Source organism: Artemia sp. Qi Xiang Cuo, chromosome 8 (genome assembly GCF_049724085.1).
Source record: "Artemia sp. Qi Xiang Cuo chromosome 8, ASM4972408v1, whole genome shotgun sequence".
NCBI lineage: Eukaryota > Metazoa > Arthropoda > Branchiopoda > Anostraca > Artemiidae > Artemia > Artemia sp. Qi Xiang Cuo.
The window spans coordinates 39,999,615-40,021,844 of record NC_142801.1 but is presented as its reverse complement, the minus strand read 5'-3'; the positions used below and the strand labels follow the sequence as shown (position 1 = coordinate 40,021,844).

General features: G+C 34.0%; 1 protein-coding gene across 4 annotated transcripts in view; it reads left to right on the top strand.

Moving 5' to 3' along the window:
• Positions 1–22,230, top strand: part of mrj (DnaJ heat shock protein family (Hsp40) member B6 mrj) — a 117,127-nt gene that overhangs the window by 36,513 nt on the left and 58,384 nt on the right. The gene's annotated exons all lie outside the window — the stretch shown is intronic.

Sequence of the window (22,230 nt, the reverse complement as noted above, 5' to 3'; positions counted from 1 at the left end):
ATAAATTTTTGTGTTAAATAAGTAGTTTTTGTATCTTTTAAAAGAGCTTTACGGGGATTGAGAGACTCAGTAGCCTAATTCCGTGTGATTTTTCGTTACTTGATGGTAATTAAAAACGAAATGTTTGTGTTACATCAGTAGTTTGTGTATCTTTTACAAGAGCTTTCCGGGGATTGAGAGACTCAAATGCCTAATTCCGTGTGATTTTTCTTTACTTGGTGGTCATTAAAAAAGAAATTTTTGTGTTAAATAAGTAGTTTTTGTATCTTTTAAAAGAGCTTTACGGGGATGGAGAGACTCAGTTGCCTAATTCCGTGTGATTTTTCTTTACATTGTAGTCATTAAAAAATAAATTTTTTTTTTTAATAAGTATTTTTAGTATAATTTAAATTAGATGTTAGTTTATTGAGATTATAAGGTTAATAATTACTATTTTTTAGAATTTACATTATGTAAATTTATATATAAAATTTAGTTTTCAATATTTAGTTGTTGTATCTTTTAAAAGAGTTTTACGTGGATTGAGAGACTCATTTGACTAATTCTGTGTGATTTTTATTTACTTGGTTGTCATTAAAAAAGAAATATTCGTGTTAAATCATTAGTTTTTGTATCTTTTAAAATATCTTTCCGGTGATTGAGAGACTCAGTTGCCTAATTCCGTGTGATTTTTCTTTACTTGGTGGTCATTAAAAGAAGAAATTTTTGTGTTAAATAAGTAGTTTTTCTATCTTTTAAAAGAGCTTTACGGGGGTTGAGAGACTCAGTTGCCTAATTCAGTGCGATTTTTCTTTACTTGCTGGTCATTAAAAAAGAAATTTTTTTGTTAAATAAGTAGTTTTTGTATCTTTTAAAAGAGCTTTACGGGGATTGAGAGACTCAGTTGCCGGATTCTATGTGATTTTTCTTCTTTTCAGTAAAGACATTAGATATCCTAAAAGTGTTTAATTCAAACTTTTTTAAAACTTCGAAATTTTTCAACTTTATTTATTTTTTTTCTTTTTGTACATAACTTAAAATGTCAAAATATGCTTACAGTTCTAACAATTGCGCTCTGTGATTGGTCAGAGACACGATGTGACTTTCCCACTGGTATTCTATGATCGGTTATTAACACGACCTAATCTATTGCATGTATTAAATCATTACTGTTTACGCAGTGGAACGATAAACACGTAAGTAATATCTATAAAAAAAAAATTGAAGATGGAGTATTTTAATAAAGTTTGTCTACATAACAAGGTTTTTGTAGCATTGAATGCTAACAAAGAGAAGTATTTAAAATTTGAAACAAGTACAAGTGGTAGCACTATTGGAAATGTATGCATGCATTGTCATGACAGTAAGGAATTAAATTTCTTTGGAATACCGAAAAAATTCAACTCTTATGTTGGTGGTTATGCGAGATTGAGATCTCCAGAGATGATTGCACTCAAAGAGAATGCCAACATAAAAATAATCATTGATTATAGAGGACAACTCTTTGCTACTGTTGCAGGTAACACATTACCTACTGATACATCCAATCGTCACCTTTCGGGTATTAGCATTCAATGGAAGATCAATAAAAGAAAGGCATACTCTTCTAATAATATAGTAAACCATATCTTGTCTAAGTGCCGAAACTGTTACCTGTGTAAAAATAATGTGATAATAGACAATGAAATTGCCAGAAAAATAAAAAGGGCATTGTCAGAAAATATCACGATGGAATATAAAGATGAATCGATGAAAAACAAAGCACCAGCAAACGTTACTGCCATTGATCAAACAGTCATTGAACCAAATAATACCATAGACAAAAAGCATATTGAGCCTGTTGATGAGACACCAGTAAAAATTGTCTATGACTCAAAATGGAATAATGATTATTCTACTGATTACGAACTAAGAGAAGACAATAGCTATAATATCAAGAGAGAACATGGTGAACTATTTTATGGAGCAGATTCAAAATGTCCAAAGTTAATCATTGATATTAATAATGTATCATAGTATATTTTTGTATTAATATTCTACATAGTATTATTTCATTAAAAATATATTATGCATTACACTGTTACGTGTTCGTTATTTTTAGAGTCAGCTACCATATCAAACGTTTAGAATGTCTAATAAAACGTAGGAGATGTAAGAAAAGGAATTTGTATACATCTATTTTCAGACACATGGGAACAAATTCTTTCTTGAATTCGCCTCCTGGATAAATAAAAGACATTTCATTCAAGAAATTATGACGAAACTCTAAGTAAGCAACAAACTCTTTCTTGAAGTTACCTCATGGATACACAATGGAGAAATTTCATTTAAGAAATTATCAAATATTGTAAGTAAGTAGCAAATTCTTTCAAAAATATGTTAATACGTTTAAGCAATAAATATCTTTAAGCTTAACCTGTCTTTATTCTTTAGAATAGTTTTATTCATTTCATTAAATTATGAAGAAATTGTAAGTAAGTAACAATAGCTTTCTTGACTTCTCGTCCTGGACACAATACAGATACTTCATTCAAGAAATTATGAAAAAATCGCAAGTAAGTAATAAAGTCTTTATTGTTTTCACCTATTGGATACACAATACTGAAATTTCATTCAAGAAATTATGAAGGAATTGTAAATAGGTAACACACTAATGTTACCTCATGGACACACAATGCAGAAATTTCATTTAAGGAATTATCAAAAATTTTAATTAAGTAGCAAATTCTATTGTATACACAATATGTAAATTTCATTCAAGAAATTATGAAAATATTTGTAAGTAAGTAACAAACTCTTTATTGATTTCACCTCCTGGATATACAGTACAGATACTTCATTCAAGAAATTATGAAAAAATCGCAAGTAAGTAACTTTTTTTTCTCTTTATCACAAATAATTTTCACTTAGCTACATGATGTAGAAATTTAATTCAAGAAATTATTAAAAAAATTCTCAGTAAGTAACAATTTCTTTCTTGAAATCAACTCTTGGATACGCAATAAGGAAATTTCATTCAAGAAATTATGAAAAAAATTGTAACTAAGTAGCAAATTCTTTCTTGAATTTACCTGTTGGACAAACAAAAAAGACATTTCGTTCAAGAAATTATGACAAAATTCTAAGTAAGTAACAAACTCTTTATTGTTTTCACAAGTTAGATATACGACCTAGAAATTAAATTCAAGAAATTATGAAAAAATTCTCAGTCTAAGTAGCAAATTCTTTCTTGAATTCACCTGTTGGATAAACAAAAAAAACATTTCGTTCAAGAAATTATGAGAAAATTCTAAGTAAGTAACAAACTTTATTGTTTTCACGAGTTATATATACTACGTATAAATTAAATTAATGAAATTATGAAAAATTCTCAGTCTAATTAGCAAATTCCTTCTTGAATTCACCTGTTGGATAAACAAAAAAAAAACAAAAAAGACATTTCGTTCAAGAAATTATGACAAAATTCTTAGTAAGTAACAAACTTTATTGTTTTCACGAGTTAGATATACGATGTAGAAATTAAATTCATGAAATTATGAAAAAATTCTCAGTAAGTAAACATTTCTTTCTTGAAGTCAACTCTTGGATACACAATACGGAAATTTCATTCAAGAAATTATGAAAATATTTGTATGTAAGTAGCAATCTCTTTATTAGTTTCCCCTCTTGGATATGCAGTACAGATACTTCATTCAAGAAATTATGAAAAAATAGCAAGTAAGTAGCTTTTTTTTCTCTTTATCACAAACAATTTTCACTTAGCTACGCGATATAGAAATTTAATTCAAGAAATTATGAAAAAATTCTCAGTAAGTAACAATTTCTTTCTTGAAGTCAACTCATGGATACACACAATCAGGAAATTTCATTCAAGAAATTATAAAAAATATTTGTAAGTAAGTAACAAGCTCTTTATTGATTTCACATCTTGAATATACAGTACAGATACTTCATTCAAGAAACGTGATTAAACACGTTTTAAAACTGCATGCTATTTGTATGCCTTTCCTTGACACCTTTCCAAACGAGCGGGGATTCCCCACTGGTTCCTACACATTGCAAGAAGTGAGCAGTACGAAAACTCCCTGTTTTCAACCAGACTGGTTTTTTAGGGACCAATCAGGAGAGATATGCAAAGTCGACATAGCTTTATTTCATTTTTTTTAAGGTTCATTAGACGAGGTTACGTGCGCGCACGTAACTTCGTATAAATGAACCTTAAAAAAAATGAAATAAATCTGTGTTGAATTTACATAGCTCTCCCTAGTGATACCTAAAAAACCAGTCTGGTTGAAAAAGTGGAGTTTTCGTACTGCTCACTTTTTTTGCAATGTGTAGGAACCAGTGGGGAATCCCCGCTCGTGTGGAAAGGTGCCAAGGAAAGGCATACAAATAGCATGCAGTTTCAAAACGTGTTTAATCACGTTTCTTGAATGAAGTATCTGTACTCTATATTCAAGAGGTGAAATCAATAAAGAGCTTGTTACTTACTTACAAATATTTTTTGTAATTTCTTGAATGAAATTTCCTTATTGTGTGTATCCATGAGTTGACTTCAAGAAAGAAATTGTTACTTACTGAGAATTTTTTCATAATTTCTTGAATTAAATTTCTATATCGCGTAGATAAGTGAAAATTGTTTGTGATAAAGAGAAAAAAAAGCTACTTACTTGCGATTTTTTCATAATTTCTTGAATGAAGTATCTGTACTGCATATCCAAGAGGTGAAACTAATAAAGAGTTTGTTACTTACATACAAATATTTTCATAATTTCTTGAATGAAATTTCCGTATTGTGTATCCAAGAGTTGACTTCAAGAAAGAAATGGTTACTTACTGAGAATTTTTTAATAATTTAATTAATTTAATTTATACGTCTTATATATAACTCGTTAAAACAATAAAGTTTAGTACTTAACTAGAATTCTTTAATAATTTCTGTAACGAAATGTCTTTTTTTTTTTTTTTTTTTTTATAACTAATTTTAATTAAATTATTACGTCTCTAATTATAATGGGAATTTTTCATAAATTCTTGAAATTAATTTCTAAGTCGTATATATAAATCGTGAAAAAAATAAATTTTTTTAATTAATTATAATTTTCTCATAATTTCTTGAACGAAATGTTTTTTTTTGTTTATCCAACAGGTGAATTCAAGAAAGAATTTGCCACTTAGATTGATAATTTTTTCATAATTTCTTGAATTTAATTTCTACGTCGTATATCTAACTTGTGAAAACAATAAAGAGTTTGTTACTTACATATAATTTTGTCATAATTTTTTTAACGAAATGTCTGTTTTGTTTGTCCAACAGGTAAATTCAAGAAAGAATTTGGTACTTAGTTACAATTTTTTTCATATTTTCTTGAATGAAATTCCCGTAGTGAGAATCCAAGAGTTGACTTCAAGAAAGAAATTGTTACTTACTGAGAATTTTTTCAATAATTTCTTGAATTAAATTTCTACATCATTTAGCTAAGTTAAAATTGTTTGTGATAAAGAGAAAAAAAAGTTACTTACTTGCGATTTTTTCAAAATTTCTTGAATGAAGTATCTGTACTGTATATCCAAGAGGTGAAATCAATAAAGAGTTTGTTGCTTACTTACAAATATTTTCATAATTTCTTGAATGAAATTTCCATATTGTGTATCCAAGAGAATTTGCTACTTACTTAACATTTTTGATAATTCCTTAAATGAAATGTCTGCATTGTGTGTCCATGAGGTAACATGAGTGTGTTACCTATTTACAATTCTATCATAATTTTTTGAATGATATTTCAGTATTGTGTATCCAATAGGTGAAAACAATAAAGACTTTATTACTTACTTGCGATTTTATTATGATTTCTTTAATTAAATATCTGTATTATGTCCAGGAAGCGAATTCAAGAAAGCTGTTGTTACTTACTTACAATTTCTTCATAATTTAATGAAATGAATAAAACAAATCTAAAGAATAAAGACGGGTTAAGCTTAAAGATATTTATTGCTTAAACGTATTAACAAATTTTTGAAAGAATTTGCTACTTACTTACAATTTTTGATAATTTCTTAAATGAAATTACTGCATTGTGTATCCATCAGGTAACTTCAAGAAAGAGTTTGTTGCTTACTTAGAGTTTCGTCATAAATTTCTTGAATGAAATGTCTTTTTTTATTTATCCAGGAGGCGAATTCAAGAAAGAATTTGTTCCCATGTGTCTGACAATATATGTATACAAATTCCTTTTCTTACATCTCCGACGTTTTATTAGACATTCTAAACGTTTGATATGCTAGCTTACTCAAAAAATAATGAACACATAACAATGTAATGCATAATATATTTTTAATGAAATATTGCTATGTAGAATATTAATACAAAAATATATTATGATACATTATTAATATCAATGATTAACTTTGGACATTTTGAATCTGCTCCATAAAATAGTTCACCATGTTCTTTCTTGATATTATAGCTATTGTCTTCTCTTAGTTCGTAATCAGTAGAATAATTATTATTCCATTTTGAGTCATAGACAATTTTTACTGGTGTCTCATCAACAGGCTCAATATGCTTTTTGTCTTTGGTATTATTTGGTTCAATGACTGTTTGATCAATGGCAGTAACGTTTGCTGGTGCTTTGTTTTTCATCGATTCATCTTTATATTCCATCGTGATATTTTCTGACAATGCCCTTTTTATTTTTCTGGCAGTTTCACTGTCTATTATCACATTATTTTTACACAGGTAACAGTTTCGGCACGTAGACAAGATATGGTTTACGATATTAGTAGAAGAGTATGCCTTTCTTTTATTGATCTTCCGTTGAATGCTAATACCCGAAAGGTGACGATTGGATGTATCAGTAGGTAATGTGTTACCTGCAACAGTAGCAAGGAGTTGTCCTCTATCATCAATGATTATTTTTGTTGGCATTCTCTTTGAGTGCAATCATCTCTGGAGATCTCAATCTCGCATAACCACCAACATAAGAGTTGAATTTTTCGGTATTCCAAAGAAATTTAATTCCTTACTGTCATGACAATGCATGCATACATTTCCAATAGTGCTACCACCTTTACTTGTTTCAAAGTTTAAATACTTCTCTTTGTCAGCATTCAATGCTACAAAAACCTTGTTATGTAAACACACTTTATTAAAAGGCTCCATATTCACTTTTTTTTTTATATATATTACTTACATGTTTATCGTTCCACTGCGTAAAAAATACTGATTTAATACATGCAATAGATTAGGTAGTGTGAATAACCGGTCATAGAATACCAGTGGGAAAGTCACATCGTGTCTCTGACCAATCACAGAGCGCAATTGTTAGAACTTTAAGCATATTTTGACATTTTAAGTTATGTACAAAAAAAAAAAAGTTGAAAAATTTCGAAGTTTTAAAAAAGTTTGAATTAAACACTTTTAGGATATCGAATGTCTTTACTGAAAAGAAGAAAAATCACACGGAATCCGGCAACTGAGTATCTCAATCCCCGTAAAGCTCTTTTAAAAGATACAAAAACTACTTATTTAACACAAAAATTTCTTTTTTAATGACCAGCAAGTAAAGAAAAATCACACGGAATTAGGCACCTGAGTCTCTCAATCCCCGTAAAGCTTTTTTAATAGATACAAAAACTACTTAATTAACAATAAAATTTCGTTTTTAATGACCATCAAGTAAAGAAAAATCACACGGAATTAGGCAACTGAGTCTCTCAATCCCCGTAAAGCTCTTTTAAAAGATACAAAAACTACTTATTTAACACAAAATTTCGTTTTTAATGACAACTAAGTAAAGAAAAATCACACGGACTTAGGCAACTGAGTCTCTCAATCCCCGTAAAGATCTATTAAAAGATACAAAAACTACTTATTTAAAACAAAAATTTCTTTTTTTATTACGATCAAGTTAAGAAATATCACACGGAATTAGGCAACTGAGTCTCTCAATCCCCGTAAAGCTCTTTTAAAAGATAGAAAAACTACTTATTTAACAAAAAAATTTCGTTTTTAATGACAACCAAGTAAAGAAAAAATAACACGGAATTAGGCACCTGAGTCTCTCAATCCCCGTAAAGCTCTTTTAAAAGATACAAAAACTACTTATTTAAAAAAAAAATTTCTTTTTTAATGACCAACAAGTAAAGAAAAATCACACGGAATTAGGCAGATGAGTCTCTCAACCTCCGTAAATCTCTTTTAAAAGATACAAAAACTATTTATTTAACACAAAAATTTCATTTTTAATGACCACCAAGTAAAGAAAAAACACACGGAATTAGGCGACTGAGTCTCTCAATCCCCGTAAAGCTCTATTAAAATATACAAAAAATCATTATTTAAAACAAAAATTTATTTTTTAATTACAATAAATTAATTTAAAAAAACATTTAATTATTCTAATTAGTCTATCATTCAATTTAAATCTCTTTTAAAATATAAAAAATATTCTTATTTTACCTAAAAATGTCGTTTTTTATTAACATCAAGTAAGGAAAAATCACACAGAATTAGGCAACTCAGTCTCTCAACCCCCGTAAAGCTCTTTTAAAAGATAGAAAAACAACTTATTTAACACAAAAATTTCGTTTTTAATGACCATCAAGTAAAGAAAAATCACACGGAATTAGGCAAGTGAGTCTCTCAATCCCCGTACAGCTCTTTTAAAAGATACAAAAACTACTTATTTAACACCAAAATTTCGTTTTTAATGACGACCAAGTCAAGAAAAATCACACGGAATTAGGCAACTAAGTCTCTCCATCCCCGTAAAGCTCTTTTAAAAGATACAAAAACTACTTATTTAACACAAAAATTTCGTTTTTAATGACCACCAAGTAACGAAATATCACACGGAATTAGTCAGTTTAGTCTCTCAATCCCCGTAAAGCTCTTTTAAAAGATACAAAAACTACTTATTTAACACAAAAATTTCGTTTTTAATGACCATCAAGTAAGGAAAAATCACACGGAATTAGGCAACTGAGTCTCAATCCCCGTAAAGCTCTTTTAAAAGATACAAAAACTACTTATTTAACACAAAAATTTCTTTTTTTTAATGACCATCAAGTAAAGAAAAAACACATGAAATTAGGCAACTGAGTCTCTCAAACCCCGTAAAGCTCTTTTAAAAGATACAAAAACTACTTATTTAACACAAAAATTTCGTTTTTAATGACCAGCAAGTAAAGAAAAATCACACGGAATTAGGCAACTGAGTCTCTCAATCCCCGTAAAGCTCTTTTAAAAGATACAAAAACTACTTATTTAACACAAAAATTTCGTTTTTAATGACTATCAAGTAAAGAAAAATCACACGGAATTAGGCTACTGAGTCTCTCAATCCCCGTAAAGCTCTTTTAAAAGATACAAAAACTACTTATTTAAGACAAAAATTTCGTTTTTAATGACCACCAAGTAAAGAAAAATCACACGGAATTATACAACTGACTCTCTCAATCCCCGTAAAGCTCTTTTAAAAGATTCAAAAACTACTTTTTTAACATATAAATTTCGTTTTTTTTTAAGACATTTTAAATAAAATTAACACCTTATTTGTAAACTGTGTCTCTCAATCCCCGTATATATATTTTATTTTATTCACATAATAATTATTTAACAATAAACTTTCGTTTTTAATGACCATCAATTAAAGAAAAATCACACGGAATTATGCAACTGAGTCTCTCAATCCCCGTAAAGCTCTTTTAAAAGATACAAAAAATACTTATTTAACACAAAAATTTCGTTTTTAATGACCATCAAGTAAAGAAAAATCACACGGAATTAGGCATCTGAGTCTCTCAATCCCCGTAAAGTTCTTTTAAAATATACAAAAACTACTTTTTTAACACAAGGAACCCCCATGTAACTGAACCCCTGTATAACTGAAACCCTGTACAACTGAACCTCCGTGCTAAATTTCATTACGTTTAATATCTAGCCACCAAATGCTCCAAGCCTCAGAAGAAAAAGGGATTTTGAAAACAGGGAGCCCGATTTTCGAAAAAAGGGATACCCCCCGTGCAACTGAATCCCCTTGTAACTGAACCCGTGTATAACCGAAACCCCCGTGCAACTGTATCCCCTTTAACTGAACCCTCGTGCAAGTCACCCCTCTATGCAACCCATCCCCCTCAAAACACTTTTCAGCCGTTTCTTTTTAAATTGACAATATTTTTCAAACGTTACTTATGTATTATACATATCACATCGGCGAGGTAAAGCTAGGTAAAGTCACAATGTCATTCTATCGTTACTTTTCAATTAAGCTATTGAATACTCTCTAGCAATGTCTCTTGTAAACGTCAAATCTATTAAGTATCTGAGCTTATTCTTTGTATTGTTGACACAAATGCTCCAAGCCTCATAAGAAAAAGGTATTATGAAAACAGGGAGCCCGATTTTTAAAAAAAAGGGAGACCCCCCGGGAACCTAACTCCACGTGTAACTGAACTCGGGGATACTCGACCCCCCCCGGGCCCCGGGCTCTTCGGTCGCTGACCCCTCGTGCACGGCCCCCCGCGCTGCCCCCCATCCCCCTCAGAACACTTTTCAGCCATTTCTTTTTAAATTGACAATATTTTTCAAACGTTACTTATGTATTATACAGATCACATCGGCGAGGTAAAGCTAGGTTAAGTCACAATGTCATTCTATCGTTACTTTTCAATTAAGCTATTGAATACTTTCTAGCAATGTCTCTTGTAAACGTCAAATCTAGTAAGTATCTGAGCTTATTCTTTGTATTGTTGATGCAAGCATCTCATTCTTTAATTACCCGTTGACAAAGAGTGTAATGACCGAGTGTAATGACCTGTTTACCTACCAGAAAAACCTGTTTGGTACGGGGGCCTTGGCAAATTCAATAGATGGTATATACTGCCCTTTTCGAAGTTCCCACGACAACTCCTTCGATACGAAGTGCCCTGGTCTAAACAACAGCAACAACAAAAAATAATACATTATACCCACATCGATCTTTACTATAAAAATGTTAAGCCTTCCAATCACTTTCGATTATTAAAAAGGGCACTAGGCCTTTCGATTTCCAATCGAACGAGCCCTTTTGGATTCGACAACGCTTTCTATAAACACCTTTTATGCCCCCAGGGCATAAATTACGACCCTTACCCTAAGGTCTGTTGGGTGGTTGTCATTCTCTAAGACCGAATTTTCAGAACTTTCAACTACGTTAACGACATGGCTATTTTTAAGTCTTTTCAGGGAAAAAGAAAATAATACTTTAAATCTTTTCGTTTTTTAAGACTTTATAGTTTGGCCTGCTATTTGTATGCTGGAGAAAATCTTTCAGCAATTTTTAATAACATACACCCTTTTAAGAAACTGGACACAAATAGTATTGTTTAATTCAGTGTCATACCTCCTCTAGTTGACCTGAAATGGAAAACTTGATACCATTCGTAAAAAAAATCTGTTTACTTTCTTTGATAGCTTGGATAAGCTTACGCTATTTTGATTTGGTTAAGTTTTAAGAGCAGAAATGGGAGGGCGGGAGTGGAAGGGGGATTAGTTGCCCTCAAATCACTTTAGACTATTAAAAAGGGCATCAGCCCTTTCTATTTTCAATTGAATAAGCTCTTTTCGATGTTCCCACGACAACTTCGATACGAAGTGCCCTGGTCTAAACAACAACAAAAAATAATACATTATACCCACTTCGATCTTTACTATAAAAATGTCAAGCCTTCCAATCACTTTTGACTATTAAAAAGGGCACTAGTCCTTTTGATTTCCAATCGAATGAGCCCATTTGGAAACGACAACGCTTTCTATAAACGCTTTATATGCCCCTAGGGCATAAATTACAACCCTTACCCTAAGGTCTGTTAGGGTGGTTGTCATCCTCTAAGACCGAATTTCCAGAACTTTCAACTACATTAAACAACATGGCTATCTCAAAATTTTGATTGGATGTGTTTGGTGAAATGGTTGGCGCGAGAGGGGTGGTAGTCGCTTTCCAATCACTTTCAACTATTAAAAATGGCCCTAGCCCTTTCAATTTCCAATCAAATGAGCCCTTTTGAATTTTCTACGACAAAACTTTCAATAAAAATCTTATATGCCCCCAGGCCATAACTTACAACCCTTGACCTAAGTGCTAGGGGGGGGGGGTCTCATTCTAAACTACCCAATATATAGGACTTTAAACTAAGTTGAGCAAAATGGCTATCTGAAAATTTTGATTGAATGTGTTTGGAGGAATGGTGGGCGTGAGAGGAGGGTTAGTTACCCTCCAATCACTTTTGACTATTACAAAGGGCACTAGCCCTCTTAATTTTGAATTGAATGAGCCGCTTTTAAAGTTTTACGACAACTCTATCTATAAAAACCTTATATGCCCCCAAGGCAGAACTTGCAACCTTTGCCCTTGGGGTTCCAGGGGGTTTGTCATCCTTAAATACATAATTTGCAGAACTTTCAACTACGTTGAACAAAATGGCTATCTCTAAACTTTGATTGAATGTTTTTGGGGAAATGGTGGGCGTAAGAGGAGGGTTAGTTACTCTCCACTCACTTTCGACTATTAAAAAGGGCAATTTCAATTTCCAATCAAATAAGCCCTTTTTGAAATTTCTATAACAACTTTCTATATAAACTTTATATGCCCCTAGGGCATAACTTACAACCCTTGCACTAAGGGCTCTAAGGGGGTTATCATCCTAAAAGACCTAATTTCAAGAACTTTCAACTATGTTAAAAAAAATGGATATCTTAAAATTTTGATTGGATGTTTTTGGGAAAATAGTGGGCGTTGGAGGGGCAATAGTCGCTCTCCAATCACTTTGAACTATTAAAAAAGGCACTAGCCCTTTCAATTTCCAGTTGAATGAGCTCTTTTGAAGTTTCTACGCTTTCAATAAAAACCTTATACGCCTCCAGGGCATAACTTACAGTCATTGCCCCGAGGGCTGTGGGGGGGGGAGGGGTCGTCATCCTTAAAGACCTAATTTCCAAAACTTTCAACTACGTTGAATAAAATGACTATCTAAAATAATGATTGGATGTGTTTGGAGAAAAGATGGGCGTGAGAGTGGGGTTAGTTTCCCTCAATTCACTTTTGACTATTAAAAAGGGCAGTAGCTCTTTGAATTTCCAATTAACTGAGTCCCTATTGAAGTTTCTACGGCACTGCTTTCAATAAAAATTTTATATTCCCCCAGGGTATAACTTATAATCCTTTCCCTGAAGACTGTTGGGGGAGTGTCCTGCTCAAAGGTATAGTTCCTGAACTTTGAACTGCGTGGAACAATTTGGCTATCTTAAAATCTTTATTGGATGTGTTTGGGGAAATGGTGGGCGTGGAAGGGGTGTTAGTTTCTTTCCAATCACTTTCGACTATTAAAAAAGGCATTAGCCATTTCAATTTCCTATCGAATGAGCCCTTTTTGAAGTTCCTACAACAACGCGTGATATAAAAATCTTGTATGCCCCATGAGCATAATTTGCAACCCTTTCCCTGAGCGCTGTGGGGGGGGGGGGGGGTTGTCATCCACAAATCCCTTATTTACATAAATTAAGACAACGTTTAATAAAATTGCTATAACAAAGTTTTTATTAGATGTGTTTGGGGAAAAGGTGGGCGTGACAGGCGGGATAGTTGCCCTCTAATCACTTTCGACTATTAAAAAGGGCACTAGCCCTTTGAATTTCCAATCAAATGAGACTTTTTTAAAGTTTCTACGACAAAGCCTTCTATAAAAAAACGTTATATGCTCCCAGGGCATAACTTACAACCCTTGCCCCCTAAGGGCTGTGGGGGACTGTCCTCAAAAACATAATTTCTATCTGGAAATCAACTACGCTGAACAAAATGCTATCTCAAAATTTTAATTGGATGTGTTTCGGGAAATGGTGGGCGTGAGAGGGCTGTTAGTCGCCTTCCAATCACTTTCGACTATTAAAAAGGGCACAAGCCACTCCAATTTCGAAGTGAATGAGCGCTTTTCGAAGTTTCTATGACAACTTCTTCGATACTAAGTGCCCTGCTCTAAAGGAAAAAAATAATTACTAATTTTGCCCTAATAAATTGTGCCAACATATTTTTTATATTCCCCAGGAACATAATTTATAGGCTGTGTTCCGGGATTTCTGATATAGTGTCCTCCTCTTTGACTTTTTTCCATCCTTCGTAATATTCCCAATTGCCTCCGGCTTCTGCTAAGGTTTTGAGATCGCGCTAACTATTATTGATGAAACAGTCTTCAACACAATATTTGTGGGTCTCAAGGGTACCAGGGCAACCGTTGCACTGAGGGCTCTGAGGGGATAATCATCCTAAAAGACCTAATTTCCAGAACGTTCAACTACGTTGAACAAAATGGATATCTCAAAATTTTGCTTGGATGTGTTTTGGAAAATGGTGGGCGTGAGAGGGGCGTTAGTCGCTATCCAATCACTTTCAACTATTAAAAAAGGCACTAGCCCTTTCAATTTCCAATTGAATGAGCCCTTTTGAAGTTTCTACGACAACGCTTTCAATAAAAATTGTATATGCACCAGGGCATAGCTTACAACCCTTGCCCTGAGGGCTGTGGGGGGAGAGGTTGTCATCCTTAAAGACCTAATTTCCAAAACTTCCAACTACGCTGAACAAAACGGCTATTTAAACATTTTAATTGGATGTGTTTGGGGAAAAGGTGGGCGTGAGAGGGGGGTTATTTGCCCTCAAATCACTTTCGGCTATTAAAAAGGGTACTATCCCTTTGAATTTCAAATCGAATGAGCCCCTTTTCAAGTTTCTACGACAAATATTTCAATAAAAACATTATATGCCCCCAGGGCATAACTTACAACCCTTGCCCCCTAAGGGCTGTGGGGGACTGTCCTCAAAAACATAATTTCTATCTGGAAATCAACTACGCTGAACAAAATGCTATCTCAAAATTTTGATTGGAAGTGTTTCGGGAAATAGTGGGCGTGAGAGGGATGTTAGTCACCTTCCAATCACTTTCGACTATTAAAAAGGGCACAAGCCATTCCAATTTCCAATTGAATGAGCGCTTTTCGAAGTTTCTATGACAACTTCTTCGATACTAAGTGCCCTGCTCTAAAGGAAAAAAATAATTACTAATTTTGCCCTAATACATTGCGCCAACATCGTTTTTATATTCCCCCAGGGCATAACTTAAAACCCTTGCCCCGAGGGTTGTGGGGGAGTGTCCTCCTCTTTACTTAGTCCCCGTTTCTTGTCTCGTTCTCGAGTGTCCCCGTTCTTTACTTAGGCAGCGCGATCGTGCTGCCTATGATTTATACAACAACTTTCTATATAAACCTTATATGCCTCCAGGGCACCAGGGCAACCGTTGCACTGAGGGCTCTGAGGGGATAATCATCCTAAAAGACCTAATTTCCAGAACGTTCAACTACGTTGAACAAAATGGATATCTCAAAATTTTGCTTGGATGTGTTTTGGAAAATGGTGGGCGTGAGAGGGGCGTTAGTCGCTATCCAATCACTTTCAACTATTAAAAAAGGCACTAGCCCTTTCAATTTCCAATTGAATGAGCCCTTTTGAAGTTTCTACGACAACGCTTTCAATAAAAATTGTATATGCACCAGGGCATAGCTTACAATCCTTGCCCTGAGGGCTGTGGGGGGAGAGGTTGTCATCCTTAAAGACCTAATTTCCAAAACTTCCAATTACGTTGAATAAAATGGCTATCTAAAAATTTTGATTGGATGTGTTTGTGGAAAATGTGGGCGTTAAAGGGGGGTTATTTGCCCTCAAATCACTTTCGGCTATTAAAAAGGGTACTATCCCTTTGAATTTCAAATCGAATGAGCCCCTTTTCAAGTTTCTACGACAAAGATTTCAATAAAAACATTATATGCCCCCGGGGCATAACTTATAATCCTTGCCCTGAAGGTTGTGGAGGAGTGTCCTCTTCAAAAATATGTTTTCTATCTGGACATCAACTATGCTGAACAAAATGGCTGTCTCAAAATTTTCCTTGGATGTGTTTGGGGGAATGATGGGCGTGGGAGGGGCTACTTGCCCTCCAATCACTTTCGACTGTTAAAAAGGGCACTAGCCCTTTGAATTTCCAATCGAATGAGCCTTTTTTGAAGTTTCTACGGTAACGCCTTCTATAAAAACCTTATATGCCCCCAGGGCATAACTTAAAACCCTTGCCCTGAGGGCTTTGGGGGAGTGTCCTCCTCAAAAACATATTTTCTATTTGGAAATCAAGTACGCTGAACAAAATGGCTCTCAAAATTTTGATTTGCTGTATCTGGGAGAAGGAGGGGCGTGGGGGGGGGGCTAGTTGCCCTCCAATCACTTTTGACTATTAAAAAGAGTACTAGCCCTTCGAATTTCCAATTGAATGAGCCTGTTTTGAAGTTTCTACGACAATACCTTCTATAAAAACCCTTATATGCCCCCAGGGCATAACTTAAACCCTTGCCCTGAGGGTTTCGGGGGAGTGTTCTCCTCAAAAATATATTTTTTATCCAGAAATCAACTACGCTGAACAAAATGGCTATCTCAAAATTTTGATTGGATGTTTTTGGGGGAATGATGGGCGTGGGGGGGTTAGTTGTCCTCCAATCACTTTCTACTATTAAAAAGGGCACTAGAACTCTCAATTTCCAATCGAATGAGCCTCTTTTGAAGTTTCTACGACGACCCCTTCCATATGAAGTGCCCTGCTCTAAAGGAAAAAAAAAATAATAAATAGTACATTGTGCCAACATCGTTCCTATATGCCCTCAGGGCATAACTTAAAACCCTTGTCCCGAGGGTTTTGGGGGAGTCTCCTCCTCAAAAACATATTTTCTATCTGGAAATCAACTACGTTGAACAAGTTGGCTGTCTCAATATTTTTATTGGATGTGTTTGGAGGAATTATGGGCGTGCGGGGGGGGGGGGGCTTGTTGCCCTCCAATAACTTTCGACTATTAAAAAGGGCACTAGCCACTCCAATTTTCAATTGAATGAGCCCTTTTCGAAGTTTCTACGACAACTCCTTCGATACGAAGTGCCCGGGTGGAGAAAAAAAACACAGTGTGTCCAGATCGTTCTTTACTTAGGCAGCGTTAGCGCGCTGCCTATGATATACGAAAAACCAACAACGTGGTAGTTGGCCGATAATTGGGTGGATCATTTTTTGGTCCACCTTTACATAAGACGATAACTTTAAGACGCTTGAGAGCATTCGGAAAGACAGAGAGCATTGAAATGAAAAATTAAACAGTTTTGGTAGATGATAAATGTTGAGGGAAAAAAGGATTTAGCTACCTTAGTAGGAAAAGAATCAAGGTCAGATGACAGCGATTTTCTTATCTTCCATGAATTATCTACCAATTCGGATCCAATTGAATATGACTTTCATCGAATATGACTTAACATGAAACAAACTCTTGCTTCTCCCCCAATAAATTCTCCCCAATTAAAGTCCTCCATTATCAGAGCCGTTCAAAGAGTGGGGTATCCAGGGCAGGTGCCCCGTATGCCGTGGCTGGGGAGGGGGATGCCACCACTAGGGGCTCCCCAATTTGATCTAAGTTTTCACTTTGATTTGGCTTTTTGCTTATATTTGATTCGGGACGGGGGGGGGACGTAATTAACCGGGCACCACCAACCCTAAAAACGACTGTCAATTACGATTATTCGCCACAGACTTTTTAGTATTATATTAGATATTTCATCAAGAATCTGAGGAAATACTGGGACAATCACTAGAAGAACGATAAATATGAAACAAATTAAGTCAATACTACAAGACCTAATAACAATAAACAGCGATTCAAAGATACCTTCATAATTTCTAGAAAAATGATTTCTTGCATAATCTGATAAATTGCCATAACGAGACCACCCCTGGCGTTTCTGTATCAGCTTGTTCGTTCCATCTTGCAACCTTCTGTTATACAGCGAAACAATATTACTTTTCAAATTAATCCCTAACAAGCTATATTTTTTTAAATTAATTTAAAGTGTAATAAAGAAATGGTAAGATCATTCAATCTCAAATCACTGTCTTTTAGATGAAAGAAGATTAAGAAAACGGTCTAAATTTGTCACGAAACATTGGAAAAATAACCATTTCAGAATCTGAAGAAAAAACAACTTTTAAGTTTCTAACTGCACATTGTTCATAACTTCACGTAACCTATACAAAGAATAGAAAATGGTCTTTGATTGGTCTGCTAGAACAATCCACGGTCCTTGTCGGCCATTGGAAACACGCCCAAGAAGTGAAGTTAGGTTAATCCTAATGAAATACAACAAAACAAGAGGATAAGATAATACTTTAGAAACAAAAATATGGAAACCTAACCAAACTTAACCTAACCTAACCTACCCCCCCCCCCCTTCCCATGTGCAAATATATAGCCCAAATTATATAAGTCCAATAAGTTGTGTCTAAGTACAATGTATCGTTTTATCCGTCACTTGCTTGTGTAGCTATGAAACCGGTTCTCTTAGAATGTGTTTCTAATAACCGACAAGTACCCAATCCACAATAAAAAAAAAAAAAGTTTGAATTATTATTTACCTTATTTAAACCCATATGATAGGCTTACGTAGTAATTGGGAAACTCCCATAAAACTGGATTTTCCAAGCCCTAAATGCAACATAAATATTATGCCACTGCAACTACAAGCTCGTCACACATAAAAGCAGCGAGAGTAAAAAAAAATCGTGATTGTAGATATTTTTATCCAGTTTGTGAGGACCAGTAACTTCGTTGTATGACGTATGCAACTTGTTGGGTGGAAACACAAAATGCTTGTGTTGACCAAAAGGCAGTAAAACTATTTTTCAAAGTAACGTTTTACACACAAGTTTTCCTCAGATAGGGATTGTATGCTATTTAAAAAAAAATAATAATAAAATAAGTCAAGAGCTTAGCTTCCTAGACATTACTTTCCTTAGTATTTATCAAACTTATATTTCAAGCCAAGTAAAGGGAATAGGAAGGAAATTACATACTTCTCAGTACTTGAGCATCTACCTCTACACGTTTCAAAAATATGCATCCAAAGAGAAAATGTAGAAGTAATGCAATTTAGATTCTGCTACTACTTGACCTTCCTGTGAAAATATCCTCACGGGGCTTTTGGGCAACGAAGAATGTAAAGTGCCCAATCATTAAGCTATGAAGTTGCTTTATAGACACGAGAATATTCATTCTGCCTTAGCACTATGCATTTGCCAATGCTGTTCTTTTCATTCTATTTGGCTATACAGTTTTGATTTATCTCGACAAACACCTATCATAGTAATTCAGGGACGCTGTCGGAATAAAAAAGGTATATTCATAAAAAACTTGCACTAAATAGGGAAACTGGTTAATATTTCTTTGAGTCTCATTTATAATAGCTTTACCAAGTTTGAATTTATTGACAGGTCAGATCAGATCCTGGCCCCCAAAAGGCTTAACAAGGACATTAGCTCTTCTGTTTAAACAACTTTTCTTATGACCCTATAACCCTTACGCTGGTGACTAGAGTTTAGGACCCCCTCCTCCCCCACATGGGCCAGGTCAATTGGGAGCTCATAAAGGAGAACTAGGACACTTACTCTTACTTTTGACTAAGTTTGGTTGAGATCTGACCTTCTGTTCTGGTAGACTCTGTGATAAAAAAAAAATTAGGACCCCCTGCATATAAGTTAGAATAAATAGGAATCCTCTAAGGCCAGCTACCAACTTACTCTTACTTCTGACAAGCCTGATTCAGATAATGTTGAACCCTTTCTGTTAATTTCCTCGATGCCTAGAATTGTGGAACTCCTCCCGTTGCTTCCCCATAAAGGTCACATTGACCTGGATCCCCAAAAGGCGTAACTAGGACACTCACTCTTACTTCCGACCAGTTTTGGTTGACATCTGACTATTTTTTCAAGTTAACATTCTAACCACATGTATTTAGGAATCTCCTCCCACACAGAGGATGAATTGCTTCCTGGCACCCAAACGCTGAACTGAGACACTTACTTTTATTTCCTATAAAGTATTATTTATTCGAATAACACTTTTTGTTTGATCCTCTGCTGACAAGAATTAAAGAACCCTCCTCCACACAGAGGTTGGATCAAACAGAAATCTACAAAATGTTCATGTAGGCCACTTACTCATGCATCGGGTTTGTCTGAGATCCAGCCACCTTTTCTATTGGCTATCTTCATGATCGGAATTTAGGATCCACGCCCTTTACATCCCAACTAAGGTTGAATCGGGTTCTGATGGCCAGAAGGCACTAACACGACACTAGTTCTTACTTCCTAACAAGTTTGGTCAAGATCTGACAGTCTCTTCTGCTATATCTCCCAATGAGAAGAACTTAGGAATCTAATTATCTCTGAATTATTTTCTAGTATTAAAAAAATTTGACAATAACAGAATAGAAATGTCGAACAAGATCAAAACTATCAATTAAATTGCAATTCTAAGATTTTAAAGTTTAAGCTTTCCAGAAGTATTGCCTCGAAATCTTGAAGATAAGGAGCATTTTCGATCTCAGGTGTCGAAGATAGAATATTATTTTTAGCTTTGGTCCGACGTTAAATGGTTAAGAAAGAAGTGTGCTTTTAGGGCTGTTTCGTCTACCCTCTTCTTTGTGCTATTTAGTAGGCTAAAAAAATATTTTCTTAAAAATTTGCAAACCAGAGGAACTTTTCTTCTTTCTTTCACGATCTCTATGCGAATCTTGTTTTATAAGCTTAGTCACTTACCTACAGCATGCTTTAGGAAGCTGATCACGAAAAAAAACGAAAGTAGTAGTGTTGCTCTGCAGCACAATTACTAGCATTTAATACTACTTACTGTGTTTTCAGATAAGTTAAAAGACTGTTGCTCTGCAGCACAATTACTAACATTTAATAGTACTTAAGGTAAGTTAGTGTGTAACTTTAAAGCACTTAGGCGACACTATAATATCCATTACGATAACAATGATGATAGTTAAAAACTTGGTACATGGATATTAAAATTGTTTAAAAAAGATAATTCTAGGAATTTCTATACTACGCTAATCATTATTTGTATGTAATTTATCTACAACTGCCTTATTATGTTAGATAGTCTATTCAGAATTAAAGAACTACTCTGTGAGGCAACCTTGAATGTCAACTTTTGTGAGGTGTAAATAGATGTTTTTTGCTCGTGATCTTTTTCGTCTAAAAATATAGACATAAAATAATCAAATGTCCTGAACGGCACCCGAGTTATTGTGTGCCATGATCGCTTCACGACAGGGAAAGGAAATAATAAAAACAAAATCTAAAAATTTTGCAAAAATCAGAGGGATTTTTCTTCTTTGTTTCTCGATCTCTATGCAAATCTTTTCTAATTTTTATCACTTCCCTACAGCGTCTTTCAGAACGCTGATCAAGAAAAAAAAACGAAAGTAGTAGTGTTACTCCGCAGCGCGACTACTAACATTTAATACTACTTTTCAGATAAGTTAGTCTGTGAGTCTAGAGCCTCACAGACTAACTAGAGATGAGGCTAGTCTGTTACTATCAGGATAGAAATCGCTATAATTAGAATTTTGTACCTTGTGATGTTTTTCATCTGAAAAATATTTACATAAAAGAATCACAGAATGTCCTAAACGCCATCCAAAATTTTTTTGCCATAATTGATTTACGACAGGGAAGGAACTTTGAGAAAGTCCCTGCCTCCCTAGTATGGAAAATTACGTATTTAGAATGAACAGAAAAGTACTTGTAATCACATATAATTTTTTTCAATTAAATTCTTTATAGACAAAGTTTGGCTATATTCTATGAAGCATTATTCCGTCAGTTTGTGTCCATTGTATTTATTTTTCTTCTCTTTATAATTCTGTTTTGATGCGATACTAATATTTTCGTTGAGCATTAGAGAAAAATTAGTATCTTGAGTGAAGTCACAACTTAGTTATCGTATGTTGTTGTTAATTCTGTTTCCCTGCTTTTCTTTGTTACAATTTGAAGTTTGCCTCTCTTCTATTGAAATATTAATGTGGAAATCGGGAAGTACAAAAATCGGGTAATGTTGACAAGATTCAATATAGTAATAATATTTTTATCAACTGTCTTCTTAAATTGATATTCAGTCAGTGCTACAGTACTAGACCAACGATCAACCCAATTTCGTAGAAGGTATACGATTGCGCTGGGACAAGCTTCAATTTGGAGACAAGTAGATAATTTTTGGTTTCCAAAAATTGCTTTAATTTGTTTCAGATACGCGTTTGTATGTACAACTTGTGACACATATTAAATGATTTTTAT